This window comes from Pseudorca crassidens, chromosome 14 (assembly GCF_039906515.1).
Source record: "Pseudorca crassidens isolate mPseCra1 chromosome 14, mPseCra1.hap1, whole genome shotgun sequence".
In the NCBI taxonomy this organism is placed as follows: Eukaryota; Metazoa; Chordata; class Mammalia; order Artiodactyla; family Delphinidae; genus Pseudorca; species Pseudorca crassidens.
The window spans coordinates 37,157,003-37,172,808 of NC_090309.1; the positions used below are offsets into that span (position 1 = coordinate 37,157,003).

The 15,806-nt window shown below is 44.8% G+C and overlaps 1 long non-coding RNA gene across 2 annotated transcripts in view; it reads left to right on the top strand.

Annotated features, from left to right (window-relative positions):
• LOC137206187 (uncharacterized) overlaps positions 1 to 15,806 on the top strand; it is a 178,228-nt gene that overhangs the window by 47,304 nt on the left and 115,118 nt on the right. For both annotated transcript variants that reach the window (XR_010934515.1, XR_010934516.1), the window contains exons 2-3: positions 6,176 to 6,345; positions 14,705 to 14,846. This is a non-coding gene — a long non-coding RNA (uncharacterized lncRNA). The remainder of the gene's footprint in view (positions 1 to 6,175; positions 6,346 to 14,704; positions 14,847 to 15,806) is intronic.

Genomic DNA, 15,806 nt, shown 5'->3' on the forward strand with positions numbered 1-15,806 from the left:
AAGAGCAAAGTGGTAGGAGTCTACTACCTAGAGAGAGACAGTTAGCATTTATACTTTCCTTCTACTCTTCTCTCTCTCTATCTATATTCACATTTTTCCACTTAGAAGTAACCAGTTAATATTTTATATCTTTCCTTTTCCCAGGGCTTCATGCTATACATCATATTTTGTTACTGAATTCTTATCTAACTGTAGTATTACGGACATTTGTCAGATCGTGAAAATTATGATATAGAAAATAATCGTTAATGACTTTCTAGTGTTTCTTTGGATATGTGTTAGATTGATTTTTAAGATTAATGATTTGCTTTTAATCAGTAATAGAACATTATTCTAGCTGGGTTCTTTTCAAATAATATAACTTCTAATTATGTATGACTCAACTTTTAACAAATATTTACAGAGGATTGCTTGAAAGATATGCAGTCCAGTCTTTAGATAAGGTAGATCTCATTCGTGGATCCACATCAGGTAAGTCTAATACCATGGGTAAATGTGTTTGGCTTTCCTCCTCTATCACCTGACAGAATTGCTGTCCTAAATTGAGCTTTGGAATATCTGTCACCCTCAGTGACCCTACGGAAATTGCCATAGAAACTTAGTGTTGCTTGGATTTCTGGAAAGCTGTTGAGGGCACTGGGAAACTGCCCTTTATGAGGACTTGGAGGAGAAAGATCACTAGAGTCTCAGAACAAAGAAGAGTAGAGTATTCCTGAGGAACTGGGTTTTGATCTTTTGTGCAATGTCAATTTTGTTACTTTCACATTTTCATTTTTGCTGTGTTTCATAGGAAGCTCACAACCTAATTTAGAGCCTACTTTTGAAAATTTTATAAGATCAGTTTAAATAACTGAGTACTGACTTTCCTTCTACATGAATCTCCTTTCTTCTACCTCTCCCCCATTTTCTCCTTATACCTTATTTCTTTATCAAATTTAAAAAGATTTTTTACAGTGGGTAGATTTTGTAAGTCACCTGAAAAAATATTTTAATGATATGCGGTATATCCCCACCATTCGTATCATATAATGATATGCATATTTAATGATAGGTGGTATATCCCCACCATTCCTTCCTCTCTTGTGTGGCGTCTCAGAGACTATACTTCTGGGGTATTTTTGGAGTGGGAGAGCAGTGAGGGCTGTCCTAAACCGTCATCTCAACCAGTTCAGACGGAGCTCAACAGTTTCAGGACCCACGTGCCCCTCCTCCCTGGGGTGGGCTCCTCCCCCTGTGGTGTGGCCCCTCCCACTACTATGTGACCCCCCCCCTCCAAAGCACTCAGCCAGCTGTTGATGTATAACTTCAACCCTTTCTGCCCTGGCGTGGAGATCTGCTGGTGGGAAGACACTGAACTGGCCGCAGGTGCGGGCATCATTTCTGCCCCGCCTCCTAGTACTCAACATGCTAGGCGCTGGCAGTCTGTCATGCAGACTCTTCCGCAGGCCGCCTGCATCTCCAGCCTCCCTCTGTGCCATCCCCCACGTCGGTGGTGGTGGGGGGGCTGAGGGGGCGGGGCAGGAGAAGGCCCCCTTGGAAGGGTTGTCGTCTGCCCACCCCTCTCTCCCCTCCTCTTCCAAATTCAGTTCCCTAGAGCCTTCCTTATTGATTCTCAAGAGCATCGTTTGGAAGAAAGGGAAAAATACCCCAAATGAATATTAACTATGTTTTTCTCTTTATATTTCTGCTAAGAGAATCGTAATTCTGGGCAATGTGCAGGCTTCTGACTGAAAAGGAGAGAGTGAATAGAGGAAGAAAAGCATAGTAACTGATTTATCTAGATTTATAGGGGTGAAATATATGCAATATGTATTTCAAGTGTGTATACATTTAGAATAGATATTTTAGTTTATTTTATAGATATCTATATGTGTATATGTGTGTGTGTAGTATATATGTATGTATGTATGTGTGTGAGTGTATCTCTCAGATCTGATTATGTCATGCTTTAAAAGCCTTCCATAGTTCCCTCTTGTAATAGGACAAAGTCTAAACTCTCCTTGGCACCTCCTCCATACATACCCTCCTCCTCGTCAGGCCACCCCCACCCCCACACGGCAAATACTCTTTGGCCTGCTGTGAACCTAGCCTTTTTTCCTGTCTAAGCCTTTGCACAAGTTATTCACTCTGACTACCCAGCTCCCGGCTCCCTCCCCATCAGGTGCCTCCCTTGGAAAGTTCTATTCATTTATCTCAAATAAGCTCACTGTCCCTCCTGAGCTAAGCCTGTTGAGATCCCAGTGCCTAGCACAGTGCAACCAACACTGGATGAACTCTCAGATCTCCCCCATCCCCAGGGACACTTGAGTGCCTTCCTGTCTGTCCCAGACACTCAGCTCACTAGTCCCTCCATGAGAGCATTTCTTAGGTGCCTGCGTCTCCCATTACAGCCCTCAGTGCAGGGCCCATGCTCCTCCTCCACAAGAGCATTCTCAGCATCCTGCACAGGGCCTGGCACATGGTTGCCACCCTGTGCATGCTCCTTGAATGAATGTGTACTTATAGATCACTATCCACGTGACAGAAAAGCTGGAAACTGAAAGCAAAATGTTGAAGGCCTTACCCAAGAAGCAATAATCAGGAACAGTGGTAAAGGCTCCCACCCAGGTGACTAGTTCACTGTGGAAAACTTAATTTGGTTTGCAAAGACGTAGACACCACCACAGCTCTCAAGGAAGGCAGTGGCTGTTTCTTTTTGGGTCCCCCCCTCACCCCCACCCATCGTCATGGGCGACCTGTGGGTATAATGGATTCATAGTTCCTGTAGCAACCAGAAAAGCAGCACCAGGGAGGGAGGTCAGAGGCCCCTCCCCTGGTCTGGGGGAGACTCTCTAACTGCCAGCTGCCCCCCAGACGTGAGCAGGGGGTTCTGCTGCTGCTGGGTCCAGGGCCCACCCGTCTAAGCTTCAGATGGCTCGCGTCCATACACGTGTTGGGGGAAATTCAAAGCTACACTTCCAGTTTCCCACTCCCATTAGCCGTTACACTCTGGGCAGGTTTTTCGGCCTTCTTGATTGCTAGATCTGGGCTTCAGGCCTGGTGAGCCCTGGATGCACCTATAAGATTGCAACAGGGTCAAAGGATATTTTCATACTCTGGGACTGAGCAACCTTCTAATTATTCTCTTTGTTATCATTTTGCTGACTTCCTGTTCCTTCTTTCCTTGTATTAAATTTCTAACATCTCTCAGTGCATAAGATCCACGACAGCACAATACTGTGAACAGCAGCTGGTACATGGTAGATATCTTGTTGGACAGAAAATGAATGAATGAATGGCTGTGTATTGGAACAAAATGAATGAAGGCTGTAGGTACTCCTTTGGTTGTTTTTTCAACTGGACTATCTCCCTGTAATCTGTGCTGGCTTAAGTCTGGCTCTGTCTGAGGGCTAGATGAGCTGGTCTAATTCTTCTGGCCTCAGGATTCTAGGACAGTGAGGCAGGGGGAGAAGGAAATGAGGGGCCTGAGAGAAGAGGTGGCTGGAAGGCCTTTCGGGAGCCTCACTGCCCAGTGAGATTTCCTCTGGCAGCTTACCCCCATTGGCCGGGGGCCTGCGCCTGCCCACTCCACGGAAGGAGCTTGGCTGTGGTTACACTGTCAGGCTCCAAAGTCAAGAACAGTGAAGGGAGGAGGGGCCTGCTCTGTGGGGCCAGGGGTTGGGAGGGGGGTTGAAGGGCAAGGAGTCCAGGCTCCACGTGGCATCCGGTTTTAAACAACTTTACTTAGAAATAGAAGAAATCCCTCCGGAAAATGGGAGGGCTCTGGCATGCTGCCCAGGCCTGAGGAACAGTAAGTTCCTGCCAACTTGTGACGGAAGTGGGGGATTTGTGGGAAGGGCAGAGGGAAGAGGGCATTGAAGGGAGTGGACACAACCCAGCAACATTTTTCCTGGTTAAAAACCCTGTTCGGAGGTAAACATGTTTCTGAAAATGAAGAGGGTTTTTATTCTTCCAGGCCAGCCTACTTCCTAGGCTGGGAATAATACAATTATTCCCAGGTGTGTGTGTTTGTTTTCAAAGAAGGACTATTATAAACTATTCACGGTCCCTGCCTGAGAATGCTTTGGAATAACGGAGTGCAAAAATCAGCCCCACCTCTTCGTGTTTCTGAGGCATGAACATGCCTTCTAGATTTTCTCTTCCAGGACAAGGCTGGGAAACTCTTCTGGGAAGCTCCTTTCCAGCCCATTAGAGCCAGAGCCAATCATGGCCTCTTCAGGGCTTTTTTAGGCTGGGGAGGGTAAGGGATACAGACGTGCAGACAATCTGCCTTGGCTGACTGCTCCGGCAAGGTGAACTCAGGGAAGGAAAGCTCTGAGGGGGAGCAAGGGGCCTTGATGAAGAGGGGGAAAGGAGTTACACATTTATCATTGCAGAGAGGTGTAAAATCAACATGGTTCCAACGAGACCCTAAGTGGATAGTCTGCAATAATTCATTCTCCTGTCCAGAACCCCAACCCACAGCTGTCCCTGGTGGGTTGGGGCATTTCATAATCTCTTTGACTTCAGAGCCTCATGGTGGCCACCAGAGCCAAGGGAGCCTCCTCTTTTCAGGAAGTGGACTGTTAATCTGGTTCACCTGGGAAGCCCACCTGGAAAACCTGTGTGAGGGCAGGGGAAGGCAGAGGGGGAGGAGTGGATGCTTTTTAAACCCACCCCCTTCACGAGGCTTTCTGAGAAGGTGGATCGTCTATGCTGCTATAGGAACTCTCAGGTGTTGCTGGTGGGAAGGTGACTTGGTACAACCACTTGGGAGAACTTGTCGTGTTATACAGGGAAGACGAAAATGCAAAACCAACCCAGAAATTCCATTCCTAGTTATTTGTCCTAGAGCAGCAATTCTCAAACCTTTTGGTCTCAGGACCCCTTTTCACTCTGAAATATTGTTCAGGACCCCAAATAACTTTTGCTTGGATGGGTTATATCGACCAATATTTACCATATTAGAAATTAAACCTAAGAATTCAAAAACTTATTAATTCATTTAAAAGTAGCAATAAAAACTCATTACACACTAACAAATAACGTTTATGAAAAATAAATATATTTTCTAAAACAAAACAGTAGGAAGAGTGGCATTGTTTTATAGTCTTGCAAATCTGACTTAATAGAAGACAGCTGGAATTCTCATATCTGCTTCTGCATCTGTGTGTTGTGATATCTCATGTGGTGGAAAACTCCACCATTTACTTATGAGAGCTTGAGAGTAAAAATGCCAAAAAACCCCTTTGTATTATTATGAAAATAGTTTTGACTTAACAGACCTCCCCTGCCCACCCCCCACCCCCCCGCTGAGATCATCTCAGGGGCTCCCAGAGGTTCTCTGCTATTCCAGAGAACATTTCTTACTTCTATCCCAGTAGATATATATGAGCATGTTCAGAGTGGTATAATTCATAACAGCAAAAAGAAACTCAACTTAAATGTTCATAAATAGTAGAATTGATAAATAAATTGTGAAATATTCATAGTATTGCTGAATCTCACAGACAATACTTTACAAAAAACAATAAAATATGATTTCGTATTTATAGAGATCAAAAACATAAAATATATTATTCAGTGATAAAAATATATGGCAAAACCTTAAAGAAAAGCAAGAATAGTGTTTATCTCTGGGGAAGAGGGAAAGGAATACCACTGCCAAAGGATATACATGAAGTTTCAGAGATATTTCTGTTTCAGTTATGATGAGCTAGTTATGCTTCAGTAACGAACAGCCCCTGAAATCTCAATGGGTTGGATACAACAGAGGTTCATTATGGGCCAGCTAATAGGGACTCCACCAATTGGTGTGTCTCTAGTAAGTGTGGTGGGGGGAGGGAACATGACAAGGCATGCACTGGCTCTTAAAGGCCATCCAGGAGAGGCACTTGTTGCTTCTGCTTACATCCTATTGGCCAGAGCAAGTCACATGGCCATGTATAACTTCAACGGAGTGGGGAAGTGCCATCTGATCATGTGCCCAGAAGGAGGGAAACTGAGACATTCGGGTCATTTGGTATTGTTCTACTTCCTTAGGACCATTTGGCTTTAAGTGGAGTGGTAGGTTCACAGGTATTTGCTTAATTGTTATATACATATAAATTTATAGATAAACTTATGCTTATTATTATATACTATATATGTATATATGTCTTATTTAAATATATATGTATCTTTATTTCTTTTTTAGGTATAAAATATTAGAAACAAACAAAAAGGGAGAGAAAAAAGAAGAAGCCTTTAATTGTGATGTACAAATTCATATATTTGGATAAAGGAAAATAGAGACCAAGAGAGGAGAGTGTGAGAGCCAAATTGAAAAACATTTGGAATTCCTGGAGCAGTGGTCTTTAAACTGGGGTAAGCATATTCCCAGGGTCCATGAACACATACTAAAAGTTTCCAGTACAGATTCTATTAAAGAATTAATTTCTAGATGCTCACTTCCAGATGTCCTCTTTACTGAAACTCGTCTCCCTGAGAATACTCCTGTGTTTGAGCTATTCTCCTTTCCCCTTTCCTCTTTTCAAAGTGTCCTTCTCCCATGTTTTTTCAGAAGAAAGATGTGGTCCATCCTGTCATTTTGTCATTGGTAAAAATCTCCAGACTCCAACCAAAGAAACAATTCAAAGTACTGGTTCTAGCTGAGAAAGTAAATTACTCTAAAGATAGGATTACAAATCCGTTTGCAAATCAGATATTATCCCATCATTTTAACAAAGGTGGAGGAGAAGCTAATGAACATTTAATAATATCACATGATAAATGATTAATAATAATATTGTCATTATGCATGAACTCGGAAAGAGTTCAGAGAATCAAATAATACCACTACAATAAAATCCCTCCATTCTGAACAAGTTTTCTTGGCACTTATATATATATTTTTTTTTCTGCGGTACGCGGGCCTCTCACTGCTGTGGCCTCTCCCCCTGCGGAGCACAGGCTCTGGACGCTCAGCGGCCATGGCTCACGGGCCCAGACGAGCCGCTCCGCGGCATGTGGGATCCTCCCGGACCGGGGCACGAACCCGTGTCCCCTGCATCGGCAGGCGGACCCCCAACCACTGCGCCACCAGGGAAGCCCCGGCACTTATACTTTTAAAAGTGAAAAAGCTAGAATTGAGGCTGAACCCACTCTCATTCTAGAGAGAGTAGTATTCATCCATGGATATATGGATAAAACAGCACCAATGCTTTCTCATTAAGACAAGCATTTCCTAATAAAATTCTTTGGGATAATAGTATTTTATCAAAATATTTAGTAATTGTGTGATATATTTATGTTATTTTGATGAATTGTGTGTTACTACTAATTGTAATGATAACTCATTCTGGAAGAAAATCTTCATGCTGTAGACCAGCGCTGTCCAATAGAACCTTCTGTGATGATGGAAATGTTTTCTATTTGCTCCATCCAATATAATTTCCATGCATCACGTGTGGCTATTGAATGCCTGAAATGTGGCTAGTGTGAATGAGGAACCGAATTTCAATTTTTATTTAATTAAAAAAATTTTAATAGTCACATGTGGCCAGTAGCTACAGTATTGGACAGCAGAGCTTTAGAGCTTTATGGCCACAGAAAAGGAAAAAAATTAAATTTGAATCTGTATACATTTTTGTTTTTTTATATTTTTAATTTTTTTTACATCTTTATTGGAGTATAATGTATACATTTTTAAGAGAACTATGACAAGGTGATTAATAAAATATTTAAATCATAAATTTATGTTATATTAGGGTAAAGTTCTATGGGGAAGAGAAATGGAAATACAGATTCAAGGAGATAAAGAAATAATGTAAAATTTCTGACTGTTAAAGGAGAGAGCATTCATGATATTTTTAAAAGGATGATGGAGGGTATCAGTTACTTTAGTGTTTAAATTCTATTTGGATACATTTAAATGAGTGACAATAGTAATTTTTAAATGTTTAAGCTATTAAAATATTTCACATTTACAATGGGCTTTAATCTTTTGCAGTTATTTAAACTTAAGATGAAAAATTTTAGATACCAACATAAAAATGTTTGAGGGGAGTGCAGTGTCTCACGATTCTTTTGAGCGATATGAAAGCAAAATGCTTGAAGACCCCTGAACTAGATGGTGTTCATTGTTCCTTTCAGCTCTTTGGATTTTGTGCATGTGGTCTAAGAGATCACTCTAGGGAGTGGGCACTGTAAATAATATAGGAAAACAGCCCCAAAGGTAAAGGTTCCCTTACAAACAGGAGTCCTAACAAAAAAACAAAATCCAAACAAACAAGCCAAAATACAAACTCCCCTTGTCTCTCTCTTACGCGCACACATGTACACACACACACACACACACACACACACACACACACACACACTCCCCCCAACAGACCCCACTTCCACACTGGGAATTCTGGTGCAGGCGGCTCATGAACCACACTTCTGAGAAACATGGTCTTGATTAGCAACGTGGGGTGGTCTGGCCAGTGAAAAATCTCCGGAGGTGGGGCAGCCTCAAAGAGGATCATTAAAGATCAAAAATTCCTTTTGAAGTCGTTTGAATTGCTGCAGCCTAAACCCCCTTGGTCTGAATAGAACCTCAGCAGACACACACAAAGGCCTCCCATGGGTGGTTGGTTTGGTTTTGGTGGAAATTGAAGCAAGGGCCTGAGTTCCACATCTGGGTACAGACCCAGGACAGTGCACGCAGGTCGCAACGTGACTCGAACTGAAAGAATCCAGCAGAAGCAGAAACTAGGAAGCAGGGGTGATCCCAAGAACAGAAGTCTTCTCTCCCCCTCCCACCCAAGGCAATAGCCTTCTCATGGAAGTGGGCCTTAGGTTGGGGTTCACATGCTTTGCGTTTTGTGAGGCATGATGAGCACACCTTGGTTATCCTCATTCTCCCATGGCATCCCTGCAGTGTTGCTCAACTCCAGGTGTCAGGGATGGTTCAACCCATTCCCAGTGGCAGCAGGAGGGCAGGAGGCACAGAGGAGACTGAGCAGGCAGGGCCCTGAATGACGTCAAGTCACCACAGCCACCACCCCACCCTGATGCTGAAGGGAATGGGAAAATATTCCTGTGACCCAGTGAGTGCTTCCCATGCAGGTGAGCGCTGACAGCCAGAGAGGGGCTGCTGGGTCATCCTGGCAAGTGAGTGGTGAGGAGAGTATCGTTACGTTGTGGGACTGGGATTCCAGATTGGCAGCTCTGACTCAGCCTCCAATTGGCAAAAGTCAATGGGCCTCCCTTTCCCAAGGGCTTCCATTCTCAGCTGGGCCCTGCCCAGGTCAGGCAGGCGGGAGGCCTGGTGCTCAGCACTGGCCCTGGGACCAGCTCCCAGGAAGCAGCAAGCGACCCAGGCAGCCTTGGCACCATTTTAAAGGCTGGCTTCATACGCTTATCAGTGGGCTTTTGTATAAGGCCCAGGCTGAGTTGCATAAGAATGTACAAAATGCCAGGGAAGTCAGAACTGCTTTTTAAAAATAAGGCTCAGACCATAGGCAAGGTGCTTCCACACCACTTGGGCCTTAGTGAAGGAAAATGCAAACATTAGCCCAGAGGTGGAGAAAGAAACAGACACTACCCTGTAGGAAAATGAGGGAATGACTCAAAGAGACGGGATGCAGAGAAAGGCAGGGTCGGCGCTTCTTTCTTTGACTGTTGTGCCATTTGTCATCTCTGAATGCCTCAGAGCCTGGTGTCACATCACATGGTGAATGCCCAGGATAAGCTGAAAAGAGCTAAGAGTCAACAGCAGTGCTGATGGCCACTATGGAGAGAATTCTGGAGATTTGAAGCTATGGTGACAAGGACAGGGAGGCATGCCTGCATTTAACAAACATTGAATCCTTGAAAAAAATCTAGAAAACACAATCATTCTCAACCTTTATTTTAACGCAACTCACATGACCTTTACCTGCATGAGTCACCCCACAGACACTGCCAGATTTTGACACAACCGTCAAATTTGTGTGCAATCCCTGGCTCTCTAGCCCGCATTCCATCTCTTCCTCTCCAGCTTAGGAGCTCAGGAAGAATGCATGTAAGAGTATTGGCATTATATGGTAAACTTGAATTGCTCTAATTCATTAAAACAGTAAATTCTTTGCAAAACTGAGAATGAAATGAAGTTGCATCTCTTTCATCAGTTCTATTACTTTGGCTCCAGTTTCATCCCCTCTATTGTAAGGATGACCTTCTCTCTTTCCCCAGGTCACTTGTCCTGTGATAAGCCCAAGAAGTCCAGGTTCCCAGGATGATTACCTGGAACCCAGTGGTCACTCCTGGTCTCTTGGGCCACTGGTGCCACCTCAGATGCATGCCTTCAGGCTGGGGGCTCCTCAGTTACTGCCAAACCCAGGGGTCTTGGGTGGCCACCAAAGCCAGAGGGGCCAGAGCCTGGGCAACAGCTTGTACGGTTGCTGCTGTTGCTGCCAGTTTGTAATTCCATGACCTTGTTTGAGCCCCAAAGCCTGTCCTGGTTGCTCACACTTCCTCTAACCCTGAGACTAGGACTTTTCTTGTTGCTGAACAAGTTTGTGGCACAGCCGGCAGCCCTGGTGCAGGTCCCACTGGCAATTGTCCTTTGAGCCCAAGACAGGACAATCCCTGGCCCCTTGAATGCTATGCTCAGCTAAAGCTACTGCCCAGCTGGAGCCACAGGGAGCCACTTCCCCTGGGCAGGCTGGGCCAGGACAGCATATGGGGACAGGTTCCCATGTCTGCCCCTGGCTGACTGAGGACCACAGTTCCATTCTCCTCTGCATTCCTACAGCCCAAGCCCACAGCCAGTTCCTATCACTGAATGAGTTATGTGTCTTTCAAGGAGACAGACTCCTCTGGGTTTCCTTAGTAACAAAGTCCTTGGAATCCATCTCATAGCCAAGGGGTTGTGATTCAGTCTTTGAGAACTGCTGAACTTGGAGATGGGCCCTCAGCACAAAGATCTACTCATCCCCAAACCAAGCCAAGCTCTGAGGCATCCTCCGTCTTGTTCTCAGAGGACCGTGTCTTGTTCTCAGAGGACCGTGTTGCAGTGGTATCATGCTGTGACATCAGCCATGAGTATCGGCCACAGGTCATGTTAGTCAGCGTTCCACTAGCTTCTGTAACAGTTAAACCCCGATTTCAGTGGTTTAACACATTAGAAGTCTACTTATCACTCATGTAAGAGTCCAGTGGCAGACTCCCAGTCAGCAAGTGGCTTTTTGTCATGTGGCTATTTCCATCCTGTGGCTCTTTCCATCCTAGGACCTGAAAGTGCTCTGCATCTAACTGGCGGATGTAGAGAAATCACATCCTCTTCTTTTTTTTTATTGTGATAAAATATACATTAAATTTACCATTTTAACCATTTTTCAATGTACAGTTCAGTGGCATTAAGCACATTCACATTGTTGTACAACCATCATCACCATCCATCTCCAGAACTTTTTCGTCTTCCCAAACTGAAACTCTATACCCATTAAACACTAACTCCCCATTCTCTGCTCTCCTCCAGCCCCAGGCAACTATCATTCTACTTTCCATCTCTATGAATTTGGCTACCCATATAAGTGGACACATACAATATTTGTACTTTAGTGACTGGATTATTTTGTTTAGCATAATGTCTTCAAGTTTCACCCATGTTGTAGCACCTGTTAGAATTTCCTTCCTTTTTAAGGCTGTATAATATTCCATGAGATGTGTAAACCACATTTTGTTTATCCATTCATCCGTTAATGGACACTTGGGTTGTTTTTACCTTTTGGCTCTTCACACCCTCTTCTTAGCCATCTTAACCTGCAAGTGACACCTTTCATTTGATCACATTCCTTAGGAGAACCTATTACATGGTCCCACCTACATACAAGGAAGGGTGGGAAATGTAGTCCCTGGCTCGGTAGCCACTTCCCAGAAGTAATTAAGCCTGTGGAAGGTGAGGCACAATTTGTTGGTGGACAACTAGCCGTCCTTTCCATCCCCTCACCTTTGGACTTCCTATAACAGCTATTTAGCATGGCTCAGGAAAAATGTCTTTTTTTCCAGTTTCAGTTCCTAACAGGACGAAGGTTTTGAAGTCTAAATGTGCTTTCAGTAAATAACTGTAGTAACATTTGTGTAGTCTTTTGCATTTTTCCATGTCCTTTTCATATGGTGTAGTGGTTCTGATTCTGTCTCTATTGCTTTCTCACCGGCTGATACTTATAGAGCCTGCAGTGCTACAGTAAATCCAATAAATAGTAATTATTAATCTTCACGGCAACATGAGGTATGATTATCTCCCCATCTGTACAGATGAAGATACTGAGGCTCAGAGAGATTACGTAACATGTTCAAAGTCAGCCAGATCGTAAGTGGCAACTCCATCTCTCTGTACCTCCTGCTTAGGGAGCCATCCTCATGGATTTGAGAAACAACCTTGATTTCCTTCAAAGGACACTTTGAGCCCCCAAACCAAACTCTGCCCCCAGAACACCCTCCTTGCACTAGAACTGATGGACTGTCTCCTGCAGGACCCAAGCTGAGCCCCTCTGGAGAATGTGGTAAGAGAGGGAGGAGAGATCCTGTCACTCAGGAGCCTGTGCTGTGTTCCTGGTCCCGAGGAGCTTCCCAGGGCCCTTGGAGCACAAAAAATATCTCCCAATGCTGCTGCTCTCATCACTTTCCAACAACATCCCTGGAGCACCTCCCATGTTCCAGGCCCCAGGGATGTTCATAGGGATGCGAAATGATCCCTCTCCTCCAAAGAGTGCATTGTCCAACCACCATGAGACAGACACAGGAACGAATGCTCTCATATCATAAGACAAGCAATATAGGCAGACAGAGTGCTGCTGTGGGAATTTGGACGAGGGAGGAATGAATTTTGCTTTGTTGTGGCAAGCTACAGCAAGAAGGTGACATCAGTGGTGGCTGTAGACAGCTGGGAGAGGATTGGGGAGAGCTCTTTTAGATACAAGGGACAGTAAAGTCTCGATGGTGTCAAAGAGCATGGTGTGTTTGAGGATAAAGAGTAGGTACTCTGAGGGTAAAGCACGAGTGGAGACAGGGTAGAGGAAGAGACTTGGGGAGATCGGGTGGGTAAAGGGCCATGATTCTGCAGATGAGGCAAGGAGATTATTAACTGGGGGCTAATACCACCAGAGCCATCTTATACAATGCTTCCTCTGGCTGGGATGAACAATGAGAAATGGAGCTGGTCACCCATTTCATTCCAACCGCACTCATTCTCAGAGGGCAGGCTCAACCCAGCCATCCTGGGGTCATCCCAGACACCACGTACCAGGGTCATTCCGAGAAAAGGCCAGCAAAGAGACCACTTGAGGACATCTGTAGTCCCATAATGACCCTTCTCCCTTAGTCTATAGGTGAAGGACTCGTGATAGACGTTCTCTCCCTAGTTGGCTTACAGGCCCAGACCAAGCTGCATCCTAAGTTGGTTGTCTCGAAGCCAGGGTCTCTATCTGATACCTGCAAAGACAGGATTGAAGTCTGGGGCGTGCCAGGACCACTATGGCTTCTCTCCTGCCCCATGGACTGAGTGTGGAGAAGGAAGCAGAGGGAGGCAGGAAAAAAGGTGGGGGAGGTGACAGGAGTATAGTGTCAGAACCCAGTTCACCATCCACGGCAGGTACCCACCAGCACCCCAGCACATGAGGCCCGGCTTTCGCACCCCCCTTATGTCAGAATGGGATTCCCAGACACGTTTTTCTAAGTGATTTACAACTAGAGGTGGAAAGCAAAGGGATTCTGGGTTGACAGTGAACCTGTGGTGAGAAATCCAAATCTGAAGGCAGCACCTGCCCCGCCTAAGAAGCCGAAGCCCTTCTCGCACGGAGGCTGTGGGCCAGAGATGCTTTACTGAGAACCCGCCTGTGCCAACCCTGAGGGTACAGTGATGAAGGGGACATGCTTCCTGCCTCCAAGGACTTCACAGTCTGGTGGCAAAGGCAGACAGGTACACAGCTCCTAGCCTCCCAGGTGCCATGCATTGTGTAAACTGTGATGAATTCTAGTCTCTTCAAATGGAAAATCTAATCAAGGTACTGGGTTATCTGGGTTCCCCTTCCACAAACTGGCCCTCAGTGAGATCCATGTCTAATATTCTGAAAGACACACTATGTCATCCTTAACTACTCATAAATGACACTGTCAAACTGATACAAAAATCTATTCAGAAAAACAACTCAGATTGTCTCATCAACACATGTCATTCTGTTGGCAAAGGCTGTAATTAATTATTTTATTTTCCTCTCCAATTTTGTTCTAGTCTTCAAATGACTTTATACAGCAAAGTTCTGGATTCCTTAATTCCCCTGAGCCCTACCAGGTCTGGGGCTGTGGTAGTGTTCAATGGTACGGCTGCTGAAACATTCAAAATTCAAGGCAGGCCCATGACTGGGCTTCATAAGAAACCACAAGTCTAAGCTGCTGATACCTTAGCAGAGCAAGTTTTTTAAGATCCAGGATCTATTTTGAAGGAGTGGAATAGAGGAATTTAAGAAATGACATTGATAAGGATAAAAGGATCTTTGGATGAAAGTTATAGGGAAGTGGGTTTGGGCTCAAAACAAGGAAGAGTTTACCATAGTTGGAGCCATCCAAGACTGGTGGAGGTAGTGGGCTTTCTGTTGTTCACAGAGGCCAAGCAGAGGTGTGATGACAGTAAGAGGTTCTTATACTGGGTGGGAGGTTGAATGAGATAAACTCTACAGCCCTTTGTGCTGAACTTAAGTCTTCACCCTGCTTTCAGCTGATGGAATAAACCTGGCCTGGAAACATCACCTCTCCTGGGCTCCATTTTATCATTGCTGAGTTGGAAAGAGGGAGCAATTGTCAGATCCCTTGCTGGCCACTGTGGGTGAAGCCCAGATCATTAACCCTGGACCTCAAAGGTGAGTGAGCATAGTCTTGGGATCTCTGCATCCTCAACTCCATCTGGTGACTCCGAAGTTCCTTCAGTCCTCAACACTTGAGACCAGAAAGCCTGGTTTGTCTTGTTCTAATTATTATTTAGATGACTATTTGGCTCATTCCTGAGCAAGGCTTAAGTCAAGTCAGACCTGTTAATTGAATCAAGGTTATATAATCATATTTGGGCATTTAAATGCAAACCAGTTATGTTGGAGCCCAAGCATCTTATATACAAGGAGGGAGTTCTATTACATGTCAGGAATGTATGATAATACACAAAGCCTAACCCCGAAAGTGGAGGGTGGAGTACTCCAGGGCACTTCTGTTTCAATGACGTTGTTGTAATAGTTATTGCTCTGGGCACGTTCTGGGAAGATACTGGAAACATCTCAAACAAGTATGACATTGACATTACCCCATCTTGTCAAACCCATTACGTTTGGAACGTGCCTTTCTGTAGCATTTGTCTTGGCATATAAATGTGTTATCAAAAATTGTAGGAGGCATTACAAGGAGCCCTCTCATGGCCTTTCGGGTCCTCAGCATTCCCTCCTCTTCTCCCTTGACAAACATATGCCATAGGGCCCAATTAGGCATTTCTGTTTTTCACTTGGGCCTCTTTCTAGTTTCCAGGCTGAGTCTAAAAGCCTCCAAATCTTGAAGTCCTCAAATATTAGCCTCCTCTGGAAAGAGAGAGGAAAACACGGAGGAGTAGGTAAGGAAGTCATTGGCGAGTTGAAGGGGGGACTAGTAACATAAAGCAACACATCAGGAAGAAGGCACCAGACTCAAGACTGAAGTGTTTGTCCCTAAACGCTCTAAGATTCATCCAGGCATAACAGCCTTGTGGGGCCTCTAGCCCAGAGGCTCCCGTATATTCATCCAAGCTCCGTGCTTGGATGGTGAGATACCAGATGCCTGTTTTCTGTCCAGTGTTAAGA